This window comes from Pseudorasbora parva, chromosome 1 (genome assembly GCF_024679245.1).
Source record: "Pseudorasbora parva isolate DD20220531a chromosome 1, ASM2467924v1, whole genome shotgun sequence".
NCBI lineage: Eukaryota > Metazoa > Chordata > Actinopteri > Cypriniformes > Gobionidae > Pseudorasbora > Pseudorasbora parva.
In genome coordinates this window covers 15473338-15490395 of record NC_090172.1, presented here as the reverse complement: position 1 = coordinate 15490395, position 17058 = coordinate 15473338, and the positions used below count along the sequence as shown (strand labels likewise).

General features: G+C 39.6%; 2 protein-coding genes and 1 long non-coding RNA gene across 3 annotated transcripts in view; 2 read left to right on the top strand and 1 right to left on the bottom strand.

Moving 5' to 3' along the window:
- The window catches only part of LOC137055543 (E3 ubiquitin-protein ligase TRIM39-like), a 440141-nt gene that overhangs the window by 110880 nt on the left and 312203 nt on the right, over positions 1-17058 (top strand). The gene's annotated exons all lie outside the window — the stretch shown is intronic.
- The window catches only part of LOC137055625 (caspase activity and apoptosis inhibitor 1), a 41367-nt gene that overhangs the window by 3815 nt on the left and 20494 nt on the right, over positions 1-17058 (top strand). The window lies entirely within an intron of this gene.
- LOC137083260 (uncharacterized) lies at positions 11446-12253 on the bottom strand. Its single transcript, XR_010906469.1, has 3 exons — positions 11700-12253; positions 11565-11612; positions 11446-11480 (listed from the first exon to the last, which is right to left on the bottom strand). It is a non-coding gene; the product is annotated as an uncharacterized lncRNA (long non-coding RNA).

Sequence of the window (17058 nt, the reverse complement as noted above, 5' to 3'; positions counted from 1 at the left end):
AACAATATTACAAGAATATGGTATACGTCTGAAAGATAAGGATGTGACCGACTGGCTGTCCAGTCAAGATACCTATACACTACATCGGACGGCCCCTATAAAATATAAGCGAAACAGAGTTGTAGTGTACGGAAAAGATGTACAGTTTCAAGCGGATCTGGTCGATATGTCTGCTTATTCAAAGGATAACGATAACATTAAATTCTTACTAACGTGTATAGATGTATTTAGCAAATATGCATGGGTGCGACCGTTGAAGAATAAGACGGGACAGGAGGTGACTAAAGCGTTTGAATCGATATTAAAAGAGCAGCGGGTGCCAGAAAAGCTCCAAACGGATCAGGGAAAGGAATTCCTCAATAAACATTTTCAGCAATTAACAAAAAAGTATAACATACATCATTTTACCACAGCCAGTGATTTAAAAGCTTGTGTGGTCGAGAGGTTTAACAGGACTCTAAAAGGCCGCATGTGGAGATATTTAACGGCCGTCAACTCTACACGCTACTGCGACATCTTACAAGATCTAGCCGACGGGTATAACTGCAGTTATCATAAATCCATACGAATGAGACCAATTGATGTTCATAAAGAAAATGAAACAACCGTATTCAACAACTTGTACGGAAAGCTCCGTAAAGAGACACCTGTCTTTGCTTATAAGATAGGCGATGTTGTTAGAGTGTCTAAAGTCAGAAATATATTCTCTAAAGGATATGAACAGAATTACACAGAGGAGTACTTTACTATAGTAGCGTGTTTACCCCGACAGCCACCGGTATACAAGATACAAGACTACGATGGAGAGGTTATTGATGGGTGTTTTTATGAAGAGGAACTACAGAAAATTATTGTGAGTGATGATAAATCATTCAAAATAGAAAAGATTTTAGATAGACGTCGTAGGGGTAAAACTATGCAGGTTCTTGTAAAGTGGTATGGCTGGGGCCCAAAATTTAACTCCTGGGTATCTGAAAAGGAGGTGGTGAACTTACAGAAGCCCTTAAAGGCTTAGGGTTTGTAAGACACCTGTCATTTAAGGAGAAAAAAATTATTCATCATGATCGAAGAGGGTTTCTACATTACATTACCGTGCAATGCATCGAGGGTCGTCTACCCAGAAAACAGAATATCTAATTACAGAACCCGACTGGGAAAAACTATAAATCTGAAGGGGCCGTGGGAAGTGGCTCTAGCTGAATTTGAATATCCCATATCATGGCATACGTTTAATGAAGAGGACGCTTCCTTTATTATCAACTGTGACCAAAAGCTGCTACAGCCTGTTGCCGGTGAACATTTTAACGTTAGTGACGGTATTAATATACATATCGATAATAAGGCTCAAACTATACCCGTGCTGCGTAATAGTTTAAAGTCCGGATATTATGAGGATGTACCATTTTTGCTCCGGGAGATAAATGCGTCGCTACCTCCACAAACACATCTCGGGTACGATCATATAAGGAATAAGGTTTTTCTAAAATCCTCTCAAAGGATCTCATTAACATTTTATGGAAAACTGGCGGTCATCCTGGGGGTCCAGCCAGGGGTTTCTATAGAAACGACCCCTCACATCCATGAAGGTCAAGAACCCAGAGCTGTGACTATAGTATATGCACCGTACCAATCAGACATAAGGGGTGGATTTTACACGTTATATCTGTACACAGACATTATAGATTATCAATCGGTCGGTGACGTATTCGTTCCTTTATTAACAACCGTACATATAGACGGTGAGCCAAACAAGATAGTCAGTGTTAGATACGACAAGCCTCATTACGTACGTGTTAATAAAAGCACTATTACAGAGATTACAATTGAAGTGAAAGACGACCAAAATCAAGACGTACGGTTCACTTACGGAAAAGTAGTCGCCAAGCTTCACTTCAGACCTGTGAAACATCACCTGTTTTAAAATGGCTCATCTCACTCCATACAGACCCGATCCCGATCGATATGTTGAATATTATCGGAACCAGGCCGGTAGCGGTTTGCCGGGTTTTATTGGGTCGAACGCAATGTATGGTTCTGGAATCGGTGGAATTTTTAAAAGTTTTTTTCGTGCGGCCCTACCGTTCTTAAAAAGGGGATTCAGTATAGCTAAACCTCATTTAAAAACGGCTGCGAAAAATATATTCGGCGATGTTGTTACTACAGCTCTAACAAAGCCTTATAATAATAATAATAATAATAATGGACAGGACGGCAGTGGGTTGATGGTCATGACCCGTAAAAGCTATAGGCCCCCGGGGGTTCGGGTGAGAAGGGGGAGTGGCCGTCACGTGAAGAAGAAGACTAGAAGCACGAGCAGAAAACTCTCAGTTGCAAAGAGACCTCGGAGTCGTCGTGTGAAAAAATCTACAAGAACTAAAAGACGCACAAACACTATTTTCTAAAAGTATGGCGCTGTTACATTGCATGTCGGATGAATGTATTAAATCGGAATTAGACCTTTTTACAGTGCCTTTGACGCAAACGGCGATTGAAAAAAATACCTATGTGGAGGTTCCGCCCATTACGGCTATAACAGACAACTCTCCACTAGAGTTTTTCATAGCAGGTACTGGCGAGGATTACACAGATTTGAATAATACCCTGTTATATACACGAGTCAAAATCACAGGACCGGATGGCTCTAACATACCCGACGGTGCACCTGTCGGTCTGATAAATTATCCTGGAGCGTGTATATTTTCACAGGTTGACGTCTCTTTGGGGGACCGTCTGGTTTCACAAAGCTCCAATACTTACCCTTACAGGTGTATCGTGGAAGCGCTTATGAACTATGGAAAAGATACCCTGGAGAGCAACTTTTCACCCGGTCTTTTTTACAAAGATACGGCCGGTCATATGGACATCACAGATCCTGCAGGTGCAAACGCCGGTTTAACGAAGAGGGCCGCTTTCACAAACGCGAGCAACATCGTAGAATTATTAGCCCCAATCCATAGTGATATTTTCTTTCAGGAGAAATTACTGCTAAACGGTGTCGATATAAAGATTCGTATGACCAGGGCAAAAGATGAATTTTGTCTAATGAGGAGTGACGCTGTTGCTTATAAACTCAATATTTTATCAGCATCTCTTTTTGTGAAAAAAGTGACGGTTTCACCGGCAGTGCGTCTGGGCCACGCCCAAGCCCTTCTATCTACCACTGCAAAGTACCCCATAGAACGAGTGTGTGTAAAGAATTTTTCCATACCTGCTGGCTCACGAGTGTCTAATCAGGAAAATCTCTTTCTCGGGACACTACCGAAATCTATCATCGTGGCGATGACAGATAACTCTGCTTTTACAGGTGCATATGATAAAAACCCCTTTGCCTTTAGACATTTTTTTCTTGAATTTATGGTTCTATCGGTCGACGGAGTGAGCATCCCGTCCCGTCCGCTCCAGCCGCAGTACGATAACGGGTCTGCTGTTAGAGAATTTTATCAGCTGGTCCTAGCGACAGGAAAACATCTCAAGAATCAATCAATGTCTATAGACCGTGAAGATTTCCTCAACGGCTACACACTCTATGCCTTTAACCTTAGCCCCGATGAAGGCTGTGGTCAGCATGTGTCTCTAATTAAAACAGGTAACATCAGATTAGAAGCACGGTTTCGAGAGCCTCTCAGACAGACCGTTAATATCATCATTTATTCGATCTTTGATTCTATCATCGAAATTTCCAACAGAAGACAGGTACATGCTGAATACTACTGAGTGAAATGAATACGATACAGCTGACAGGTGTCATGGAGAAAATCTCCTGTAACGCTCATTTTTTAGGAGTATTCCCATGTGATCACCTCCCCAAAGAGCCATTAATGGACTTACCATGCTATTTTATAGCAAACACCGACCCCGCAAACATGGCTGGCGAGCACTGGATTTGTGTATATCTAAACAAAGATGGAGTGGGATGCTTTTTTGACAGTTTCGGCAACAAACCAGACGCGGAGTGCTTTCCATTATCCTTTCAAGACTTTCTAAAAAACAACTCTCGGCACGTTCAGTACTCTAACAAACAAGTTCAGGATTATGCATCTGATGTTTGTGGACAGCATTGTGTGTTTTTTCTGTATCACATATCAAGAGGTTGCAATTATGAGGATGTTATGAAGTTGTATAATGATGATTTAATTAAAAATGACTTAATGGTATCTCTTTTTGTGAAGAAATTGAAGCCTGGGTCATGCTGTGGTAAAACATTTAAGTGTGTCCAGTGTGTACAAACTGGAAAAATGTTTCAGATGATGTGTTAATCACTGATGTGTGTGTGTGTGTGTGTGTGTGTGTGTGTGTATACCCATGTTTAACAAATAAAAAAGGATTCATAAAAACTTTTACATTTTCTTTTTCCTTTATTTATTGTCAGCATAAAAATATACATACATAAATGAGTGATCACAATCACATAATTATGGTATACATCATTTAAACAAAAGAACTAATAAATTAATAAATGACCATACACAGGCCTACAGACTTAAAAAGTCAACCACTGACTCGAGTCCAATAGAGGCGAATTAAATACATTTCCATCTGAAATATTACCTCGGAGGGGTGATGATGGAGGGGGGTACGGTTGTTTTCCAGACTTGTGTCTTTTCTTTTTAGACCTTATAGGTGAAGCAACTTCAATACCATCTATAGACGACTTGCTTTTAAAAGATTCAATCATACGTTTAACATGATGATTACTTATCGTCGAGAATGGTATGTTTAAACCAGCAAATGCCTCCAGAAATTCATGCCAGCCTACTGGTCTGCGATCATCACGTATCATATGAGGCCTTGTTATGCTTTTCAACAGATCAAGCATGTGTGATCCTGCAATGGGTTTTCCTTTAAACACAAATTCTCCAGAGTCTGTCCATGAGCACACATCCTTAGCTTTACCCATTTTATCTAGAATGTATTTGATATTTTTTAAACTCCTCTGAGGGACATTGTTTAACACTTCGTTCACAATTTCATCCTCTGCATTCACACTGTCACTGTTAGTGTCAGGCCTATTATGGCCCTCAGCCCCTGCTGTGTGCGTGTCACCGTAGCGTGAATCGGGTTGAGGTAATGTAAGGGTTAATGAGTTACTCTCAGCGTCGCCTTGTTTAACCAATGCCAGAAATCTTTGCAAAGCTTTAGTGTAAAGCTTAGCTTTTCCGTGTGCGTCCAGATCATTCCTCTGTAATATGTCTCTTATTGTTACGTCCAAGTTGTCCTCAACAACTTTATGAATTGTTTCACGGGGATGCCCCGTTCGCAACTTATCCAGCTGATGTTTCGGTACGAGATACATTTTCTCGGCATACTCCATACTTTTTCACTATCTAGGCGTTATCAGACTGGTAATAAATGGTATGGCAACGCTCAAGAGTGGCAGTAGAAACCCCCCTCTTTGATTAATCATGCGTCTTTTTCTCTTAATGTTAATTTTCTTATTAGCTACGTATTTTATCTCAGTTTTCCTCTTTCTTAATCTTCTGTGTTGATTCGCTGTAAGAGGTATTATACCGTGAAGGACGTTAAGAGCAGCTTCGCATAGGGCCAATATGAATTCATCAGAGGCCGATTGTAAAATAAGTCGTCTTTGCTTGGGCGTACCTTTGTATAATAACTTTAAAAGAGGTAAATTTCTGGAAAGCCTCGAACTCATGGTGATATCTGCTTTGCTACTTTCTGCCCCTCTGTATGTATACCACTGGGTTGGATGAGAGCAAATCTGTTCTGAGCCTAAATCTTTCAGGCGTTTTTGCTTTATAATCTATTAGTAAATAACCATATGGCAATTTTGTAGCATCTTGATATGCCTCTATAAAGAATTTTGCTTCCCCGGGATACATCTGTCTCCCCAAAACACCGATTTGCTGTTTATCTCTAGGATTTTTAAAAATGATTAAATAATTTGCATTAAGACTTATAGTCCGGCTAGATCTCCCCTGAAAAAACAAGTTTTGAATTATTAATATTGTACTTATTGAATTGTGATGGGTATATTGCGTGAACGCTCGCTGAACTTCTGTATTAGAAGATGCATTATCCATAATATCATCAAGGATTAGCAATGATTTCTTATGGGGAGGGAATAAAAATTCATCATTCAGTGATTTTGGTATACCTTCAATAAATTTAATATCAAACACTTGCATCAATTCATCATATAGTGGCTGCCAACAGCTGTAAATGTATATAAAATTGTCAAATTTTACAGAACACATCTTTTCTGAATTATACATCAAAGTTTTTACAAAATAGGTTTTCCCGCTGTTACTCGGCCCTGACACCAGGGCTGAGAAGGGATGTTGCAGTCTAAAGTCAAAATCATCGGTTTCACACATGTTACAATGATTCAAAATATTACTAGAATCCATAAGGTATGGTTGTATAATCAGACAGGAGCACACGTTTGTTGTACACGACTCTGAAGCTTTTTACAATTGTTCTATTGTGAAGTGTGAATCTCCTCTTATCACGAACAATGGCATCTGTCTGCGCCAGCAGGTGCGATGTGTCACGTGATTCTACAAAACCACGGACCAGACCAATCAGACTCTGTAGGGACACTATTTGGGAATTCTCAGCAGTAAGCGTAATGCCTTTAGCTTTAAGACAAACATGCCCTTTCGCGGTTCGATACCCGTATGATTTTGGTCCTGAAGAGCAGAACTCCTGGATTAGATCATTTGGCTCTAATTCACTCGTAAGATCACCTAGGTATGGACCACATTCCGGAACCCAGTCCCCGTTTTTGGATATGAAAATGACAGAGTCTGTATCTGTATAAACAACACGCTCCCCTAATTTATCCAACAGCTCGTAAAGCTCCAAACGCGCGTACGCCGTTGTAAATGCTCCAATAAATACATTAACGTCACGTGTCAGGCACTCATCCTGCCCCGCATACGACCACTGTATCAAAGCAACCTTGTCAGATACGAAAGAAAAATGGTTTATCACACGCCCCGTACCAAAAATGTACTGCGCAAACTCTTCGGGCTCTGTCAAAAGCTCCGTAGACGGCTGATTTGGGCGTAATGCGAATCTTCCCCACAAAGAATTCAACATATATTTGGTTATAGTTCTTTTTGCCGGATTGTGTGCTATTTTTTCAATGTCAAGCGTAATCCCCTCTTTATCAAGATAATTCTTGATGTATGTCTGTTTGTCGTCGTCTGTGACTACGTGCGAGGGAAATCCTGATGCTTCCTGTTTGACTTTGAGAAATGTCTTCACGTAGCCACTGAATAAGCTGTCTGACGTCTGAGAAAAATGCCAGACTTCGTCTATTTTCACAACTACATAGCCGTGTTTAATAGCTCGCGCCAATTCAACACTGACCCAACAGCCGCGCAAAATTCTTTGCTCATCAGTGTGGTTACAGGGGATTGTCTGAATCTCGCCCTCAGCACACGTCCTACAGAGTGGAAACATTAATTTTTTCGCGCATCTGTAAGGCAACACGGGGTGAAAGAGTTTTCGTGGAGGCAGCACTTCGGCCTTAATGAGTCCAAAATAATTCTCCACCGGCTCAAAATCCTTAAAAATAATTCTCGGGTGGCCGGTCGGATATGTTTTATGGGACTGTACGTAGGGGTAAAGTGAACAGAAGTCAAAATAATCAATGCGCTCTTCCTCTGTAATTTTGTGATAAAGTTTTATGGCATTCGTACGCCCACCAAATAACGCGTCCCGTGGCCTCAAGCGCTCGGGAGTGGTGTAAGAGGCCATAAAGGCCATAACACCCGGGTCACGTTGCTTTAAACGTTCCCATTCGCACTCCCATAAAGAGATCACACGTAAGGAGTACACGTCACGCAAAACCTGCAGTTTATTATCAGACTGTCTCCTGAGAACACCGAAAGGCACGTTTGATAGTGGATTTAAATCGTTTGGATTAAATCTACAATCATGCCCGTGATAAAAACACCCGAGGAATTCTAATGCTATTTTCTCACCACTAGATTTTTCGTAATATCCATCCACATGATAAGGCCCAAATTTAACTTCACCGTAATTTAATGCGTGATGCACATCCACGTTTTTCGTTTCTTTAATGTACTCCAACCACTGGATTGACGTGTTGGAGTATGTCTTGAACTGATTGACGTATGCATTATTATGCGTCAACGCCAAAGTGTCTCGACTCAGAAAATTAGCTTTGAACACCTTCATACAGGTACCGGCCAGCGTTATGCATTTAAACGGATCAATTTTTGAACACTCCACAAATTCTGCCCGATAGCTAATACACGCCTCCCGCAGAATGATTACATCATTGCGACAGTAAAATGCCAGCTCCTTTTTAAGGTCAAACACGCCACCCTGTACGCAGGTGTACCACGCATCAAATTTGGAACGATCAGCAGTGCTCATTTTGTCATACCCGTAAAGTTCTTTAGACGGGTACGGACCTACGTAATCAGCGTTCTCTATTCTGTTAAATAAATGAGGGAAAAAACCTTTATCTCTTACGGGAAGATTAAGCGTATCTTACTCAGAGACATAGCCATATAACTCAGTGTATCTATATATCTCTGTTTGAATGCCGTATCGTACATATAAATAATTCTACAACCTTGCATAATGATCTTGGGGGCTATCCCTTCGCTTACGAAATATTCCAGTAATATGTGCGAGTCAAACCCTGATGCGTTGTGGGCTAAAAATGTGTAATTAGAGTATTTTTTACGTCGAAAGTGTTTGATCATGCTCTCCACACAAGTTGTACCAGCCGCTGTAAACTCTTTGCCGTCGTGGGTTATCGCACAGACATAATTAGGTACATGTTTGCCTCCCTCGTACATCGTTTCAAAATCATAATATACGTATTTCTCGTCAGTTTCATCCGGTTTGACAGGTTGTATGTAGCAATTATGTATGCCTTCAGGTGCCAAAACTGCATCGCAATGTATGCAACGCTTGGGGGCGCACTTGTGCTTTTTTTTATTTTTATTTCCGCCACCTGTCATTCTGTAATTCACACAGCACTTGTCACAATATTTCACCACATCGCACTGTGGCCTCTCACCGGGTACTCGAGACTGTTTATGCTTTGCGTAACAGTATGCGGATCTGCACATTCTGTTGCAATCATTGCATCGTGAGGTTTTTTTAGTGTGGGTGTGACATTCAGAGTCGAGGCAAATATCGCATGCGTACTTGCATTTGTGTAGTCTGATGTCGTTAAACCCTTTGTAGCAGAATTCGCATACGTAACTATTACCTACGAATGCTTTGAGATTTTTGATCAGATAGTAGTGTGATTCATGAATGAATAAATGGACCGTCTTTGGGTGCAATTCATCACTATTTTTGTACACTAACAATTTCCCTGAACAGTCTCTATGAAACACAACTATTTTCAAGTCAAGAAATCTCTCGAAGATACTGATGTCATGAAAACCTATTTTGGTTTGTGTTGTATAACCAGCCCTAGTGTGTATCTCTTCGGCTATTTTCTTCAGCTCATCGTCTGGAACTTTCGGATTCAAGAAATGTGCTAGGCAGTAGCTAAAACACATGTTGTCTTCGACATTTATGGGACAGAATAAATTCATTTTATTCTTTCGGATTGTTTCGGTGATTGCAAAATCTGTTATTTTGCGGCGGACGCCACCAGATCTATCCATCGCGATCGATACCCTAAAATTCATTTGAGTATCATTTGAAACCTCTTTATTACTTTGAGCAGCCCGTTCTATCTGATCTATGAATAAATCTGCATTGTGATTATTTTCAGGCGTTAAAACCGCATTAATAGCCGTAGGTAGATTGGCCCCTGTTAGTGAAATATTGATATACCCCGTATCCCCAGCCATTAGCCTGGAGAATGTAACGATTTCATCTAAAATCGTATTGAGAAGAATGTTATAGGCAGCTAGGTCCGTAGTAGCTATATCGCCCGGGTTTAAAGTTCTGTGAATTTCTAGACCATTGAATCTTGGACGTGCTACTACTGTGAACTCTCCAAAAGTGCCCCCTTCTGTGGCAAGTCTACGAATTTCGTCTTGGTTTAAATTAATATCAGGCATTAAGGATTCTCTAGCTGATGGGATCACGCCCCCGACCTGTTCGTTATTATTATTATTATTATTTTGTGTAGTCAATTGCAGCCATTCATGTTGGTTGCTTATGAGATTTTGTAACGTTTCAGTTCTGTTAAGGATATTGGGGTTTAGCATAGTTAGTTGATGATTTATCAGATTACGCAGTTCACCGCTTCTAGATCGGTTAGACTCTGGTTCCCCATCAGTTTCCCCGTCTTGTAAATTATAACATCTTTTAGAAGCCATTGTTTTTGCTTTTTGTTTTAGTTTTTATTGTAAAGAGACAAAATTTATATTATAGCAAAACGTGTGCACCCGTTGCCATACACATACATGAATGTCAAGTGTTTTACAAATAACAAGCACACCTGTAATACATAGAAATACCCAATAATGACGGTACAAAATATTGTAAACGAATCAAAAATGCATAAATGAAATACAGATGAATCAAACGGTTACATCAACAAAAATTAACCAAATCAGTTACTGCTACTACATCAAGCGAAATAGCAGAACTACAAAAATATTATCATCTTCTATCCCTCATAATTATATCATACAAATCAGTCAACACTCTTTGAATAATGTTTAATCTCTCGCTAAATAATGACAGTGTTATTACTGAAAGCTGTTGCTCGTCTCTTACTTCGTGTAATGCACCGGCCAGTTCCATGCGTAGTCCACGATTTTCCTGAATAATCTGCTCGTGGCTATTCATCCAGAATTCAATCGCCCGGTCTAGCGTTTGTTGGTGTTGAATCTGAGCGTCGATTATGGTTTGTAGATTAGCGGCGATGGTGCTTTGAGAAGCACGCACGATCTCCTCGGTCTCTTGATACGACAAGGGTCTCCCCACAAGATCTAATATACGTTCGAAATTACGATTCGTACGACGCAGGGTGTCATAAGACAACCTGTGTAGATCTCTTTCGTTGAACAGCGGTTGTATTTCCGCGTGGCCCGAATCGCTCTCATCAGAACTTGACTCGGCTGAGTCTGAGAATTCAGCGCCGTTCCACGCATCCAGCTGAGAACTCGTAAATAACTCCAGTCCTCTATCTTCGTAGTCTTGTCCTGTAAAAAAAAAAAAATATATATATATAATTTATTATTATTATTATTATTATTATTATTAAATATATATATATATATATATTAGGCTAGGTAAAAAATTATGATTACACATTGATAACTTACCGTTATTTTCTGATGTTCTTAAACGCTGTGTACCGTGAGGGTACACGCGATCGCCATAAACTTCCCTGAGTCGCTTTTCCCCACGGGTTGATGTTGTCGGTATAGCACTATCATCGGGTAATGCGGACGAATTGCTTGGTCCCGCTGACACCTGCTGTGGAGCGATGACGTCTTCAGTGACGCTGCTCGAGCTGGAATCTGATACGTCACCTTGTATCTCTGATGGAGCATCTCCAGCCACTGAAATATAGCAAATATATTATTATAACAATAAATAACCCTTTACAATATAACGACAACAATCGCTGGCCTACGGACTCTCACCATTAATAATATCTTGAACGACATCCCCGACCAACAACGCTTCGTCAACTATAAAAGACATACACGTTATTAAAAAGTATCGTTATTAGATTCTGCAATGGTTGTTCTTTTAATAGATAGTGGAAGAACACTTACATATTTCGTCCAGAATTATTTCAAGGCCTTCATCAAAATATAGACCAGATTCGGACACATCTGTAATGTTGAAAAGTAAAAATGTTAGGTCTAATACACACACATGATTCATCGAATATCTAAAATATGTATAACAGACACAAACGATATAAATATGTAAATAAAAATGTTTATACCTGCGTTAGAATTTGATGCCATGATGTTGGAGTTTTGAGTAGACGACTGCACCCACGGGAGACTGAGATCGAATTTGTTGTAATGTCTATAGGTCATTATCTTACATTTTAAAGGTTTTCAGCTTGTCATAAAGTTTTTTTCTTTCTCCAGAACTCTAACACCCCCTACTATCACCTGGCACCCCATTCCTCCCCTTCGTAGTTAGTTTATTGTTTAAAAGGCTCACGATGCTCTCTTTTTCCCACGCAAAAACGCACTAGACCAGCAACAGATATTTTTAAATTACAGCTTATCGTGATTGCAGCTATACCCTTTAAATTTTAACACATGCCAGATCTGCAGTCGTAAATGACAGCGTTTTTCCCCGCGCAAAAACCCACCACGGATTTTACACGTGTGTGTGTGTGTGTGTGTGTGTGTGTGTGTGTGTGCTGCGGGTGTTTGCTACGATAAACTCGGATGACTGGTTTTATGGATCCGAACCCTTGTCAAAGTTCACCGGCCACTGACCGACCAGTCACCCCAATCACTATGTCACGAACCATCTCTAGAATATCTAAGAGAAAATAATTATACGCAGGCCTGCTAAGGTGTGATAACCCGTCACAGCATGTGTCCCCCTCTCCCCCTCTGCGCGCGCGCGCGCGTGTGTGTGTGTGTGTGTGTGTGTGTGTGTGAGAGAGAGAGAGAGAGAGAGACTACAACTACAATTAGAGTTGAAAGAGTTAAGAGTGAATAACTAAAGATAAAACTATGATGAACTAAACAAAAATGTTAACTAAAAACAACCATTATTTTAAGTGTTATTTGTTTTTAATTATTTTACCATTATTTAGATCTTCACCTCTGTATAGACTGGGTGTTTTCTTCTGCTATGAGGGGAGTGTTAGGGGCGGAGACTGGGGGGGGGGGGGGGCTTTTACACGTACCCCTGGCTTTCACTGACGATTTAGCCATCGAAGGGAGAGGATGCTTTTGCACTGAACTCCATAGGAAAACATTGTTTTGTCTAAACTAAATTAAAATGTAACTTTAAAATGTAATGTGAAAATAACTTAATATTATTTTCTTTTAATGAAAAATCTGTGTGTGTGTGTGTGTGTGTGTGTGTGTGTGTGTGTGTGTGTGTGTGTGTGTGTGACTTGAAACAATTAGAGTTGAAAGAGCTAAGAGCAAATAACTAAAGATAAAAACAAACAACTAGAAACGACCATTATTTTAAGTTTTATTTGTTTTTAATTATTGTACCATTATTTAGATCTTCACCTCTGTATAGACTGGGTGTTTTCTTCTGCTCTGAGGGGAGTGTTAAGGGGGCGGAGACTGGGGGGGATTTTGCATGTACCCCCGGCTCTCACTGACGATTTAGCCATCGAAGGGAGAGGATGCTTTTGCACTGAACTCCATAAGAAAACATTGTTTTGTCTAAACTAAATTAAAATGTAACTTTAAAATGTAATGTGAAAATAACTTAATATTATTTTCTTTTAATGAAAAGTGTGTGTGTGTGTGTGTGTGTGTGTGTGTGTGTGTGTGTGTGTGTGTGTGTGTGTGTGTGTGTGTGTGTGTTGAAACAATTAGTCTTGATAGTGTCATGAACAAATAAATAAACTACATTGAACTAAACAACACATGTTAAAACAAAAATAAGTATTATTAACTTTTATTTACCATTATTGAACTAATGCATTCTCTAGCATTGAGGGGGAGTGTTAGGGGGCGGAGACTGGGTGGGGGACTTTACACAGCCTCAAGCAGCTCATTCTGCTTCTGTCATCGGAGAGAGAGGATGCTTTTGCACTGAACTCCATAGGAAAACATTGTTTTTGTCTAAACTAAATAAAAATGTAACATTACAATCTAATGTGAAACAACTTAATATTATTTGTTTAGCTTTTATTTTTTATTTTACTTTTATTCATTGTACCAGATCAATGGGAGTGTTAGGGGCGGAGACTGAGGGTGTGTCTTTACACACGCTCCCACAGCTCATTCCGCTTCTGCCATCGGAGAGAGAGGACGCTTTTACACCAAGCTCCATAAGAAAACATTGTTTTTTTCCTAAAGAAAACTCGTGTAAGTGAAATAACATTATTCGTACTTTCTTTCTTTGATATGTTTAATACATATACCTTTTTTGAACCTACTCTATAACTTTATATTTCTGAAAAACTTTTTTAAATGATTGAACATTGACTTTTTTAAATGATTGAACATTGACTTTTTTAACAACAAGCTGTATGTATGTCAAAAAGAAAAACAACTTTAACTTGTCTTTATCTTTAAACATACCATACCCTTGTATTTAACAGAGACGTTTTTAAAAAACATCTAAAAACATCTAAAATGTATGTGAAATACAATCTTTGTTTAATAAAAACTGATTTCCATGATCTTATACTTGTCACTGCTATTCCTATCCCAAAACCCCACTCAAGAGTACATTTGAAACATTCTTTGATTGTTTTCAAACAGTTACGAAAGCACACATACACAAAGTTACCAAAACAGTCATAAATTCCTTTGAAAGGGGGGTGTATAGGAGGAGGAGGGTGGTAAGAAAACAGATGGTCAAACTGATAGTCATAAAACAGGTGTCCGGAAATTGTGTCCAGGAACAGGTGTCCAGTCCGGTGGGAGGGAGGGGGGGGTTATGGAATTTTTATTACCCCATCAATCAATCAAATCTGACACATGGTGCCCTCTATTCTCTCTACCAACTGTTGCGTTTAGTGTGCTTTTACTACGTTACCACACCACAGAGGAAATAATTATGACTTCTTTTAACCTAACATGATAAATTATCGATCTCACTTTACGTGAAAGCTGACGCGAAAATAACTTAAGCCTAAGTATAGCTGACATAAAGTGGCATGAAAAAGTATCTGAAGCCTTTGGGATTTCTCACATTTCTGCATAAAATCACCATCAAATGTGATCTGATCTTTGTCAAAATGACACAACTGAAAAAACAGTGTCTGCTTTACCTGAAACCACCCAAACATTTATAGGTTTTCATATTTTTAATAAAGAAAACATGCAAACAATGACAGAAGGGGGAGGAATAAGTAACTGAACCATCACATTAAATTTCTGGTTGCCCCCCCCTTTGGCAGCAATGACTTCAACCAGACGCTTCCTGTAGTTGTAGATCAGTCTGGCACATCGATCAGGATCAACCTTGGATCATTCCATTTTGAAAAAAATGCTGCAGTTCAGTCAGATTCCTGGGATGTCTGGCAAGAATCGCTGTATTGAGGTCATGCCACAGCATTTCAATGGGGTTCAAGTCAGGACTTTGACTTGGCCACTCCAGAATGTGTATTTTGTTCTTCTGAAACCATTCTGAAGTTGATTTACTTCTATGTTTTGGGTCATTGTCCTGTTGCAGCATCCATCCTCTTTTTAGCTTCAACTTTCTAACAGCAGCCTCAGCATTTCCTGCAAAACATCCTGATAAACTTTTGAATTCATTTTTCCATTGATGATTGCAAGTTGTCCAGGCCCCGAGGCAGCAAACAAGCCCCAAACCATGATGCTCCCTCCACCATGCTTCACGGTGGGGATGAGGTGTTGATGTTGGTGAGATTTTCCATTTTTCATCCACACATGACGTTGTGTGTTCCACCCAAACAGTTCAACTTTTGTTTCATCAGTCCAAAAAATATTTTGCCAGAAGTTCTGTGGACTGTCCAAGTGCCTTTTTGCGTAACATGCAGTAATGTTTTTTTAGACAGCAGTCGCTTCCTCCGTGGAGTCCTCCCATGAACACCATTCTTGGCCAGTGTTTTACATATAGTTGATGTATGTACAGAGATATTGGACTGTGCCAGATTTCTTTAGCAGACACTCTAGGGTTCTTTTTTACCTTTCTGAGTATACTGTGCTGAACTCTTGTTGTCATTTTTGAGGGACGGCCACTCCTTGGGAGAGAAGCAACAGTGCCAAGCTCTCTTCATTTGTAGACAATTTTTCTAAATGTAGATTGATGAACATCCAAACTTTTAGAGATGGTTTTGTAACCTTTCCCAGCTTTATACAAATCAATAATTCTCGAATCCAGGTCTTCAGAGAGCTCTTTTGAGTGAGCCATGGTGCACATCAGACAATGCTTCTCATCAAGACACAAATCTTTCTAGGTGTGTGTTTTATAGTGAGCAGGGCAGCTTTAAGCCACTCTTCAGTGATTAGACACACCCCTGACTTAAATTGTTTGGTAAAAATTGGTATTAATTGCTCTAAAAGTCTCCTTAAGCATGAGGTTCAGTTACGTATTCCTCCCCCTTCTGTCATTGTTTGCATGTTATCCTCAATAAAAATATGAAAATCCATAAATGTTTGGGTGGTTTTAGTTAATGCAGACCCTGTTTTTTCATTTGTGTCATTTTGACAAAGATCAGATCACATTTGATGGTGATTTTATGCAGAAATGTGAGAAATTCAAAAGGTTTCAGATACTTTTTCATGCCACTGTATATAAAGCAGCGACATAACATTAAGGAGCCAAAATGTCTAATAAAGAACATATAATGGACTTAATATCGAACATCAAAAGGCACGTCTGATGAACTAGTACTCACCAAGTTGAAGCGTAAGAGCGGGTAAACTGCTGAAAAATATTGCAACGTTTTTAAACGAGAGTTGGCTTCTAGAATGAGATGTACAAAATCGTAGGATATAGTACATTTTAATAGATTCGTGTGAATTAGTACGAATTCTCCGTTAGATAGGGAGGTGTTCCATGCGATGAACAAATCGATTTCGTACGACCCAGCTCGTACGATATTGTACGATTTAGCCACTTGGTTAATTCGTACGAATTAGTATGAGTTTGCCGAGAGATAGGGTTGGCGGATCCGGGCACTCTAAGCGCTCAAAGGCTATAGCCTACTGTAAGTCACTACTTTGGGCTGATTATAGCCCTCGCTCGCACATGGCCAGACAGTAGAAATACGTTTTATAATTCCTAGTTATCTGGCTTAAATTAGCCTCATTGATCTTATACATCTTGAATTTGATTGATATCCCTACTAAAAACATCATTGCTGATTATTTGGACTATTATAAAAGCAGATGAAACATAGCCTATAGGCTACTGTTTATCACATATTAGCCTACTTTTGACCAAATTTACGTACATTGGTTTAGAAACCGTTTTTAAAAAATTACATTCACATGAAGT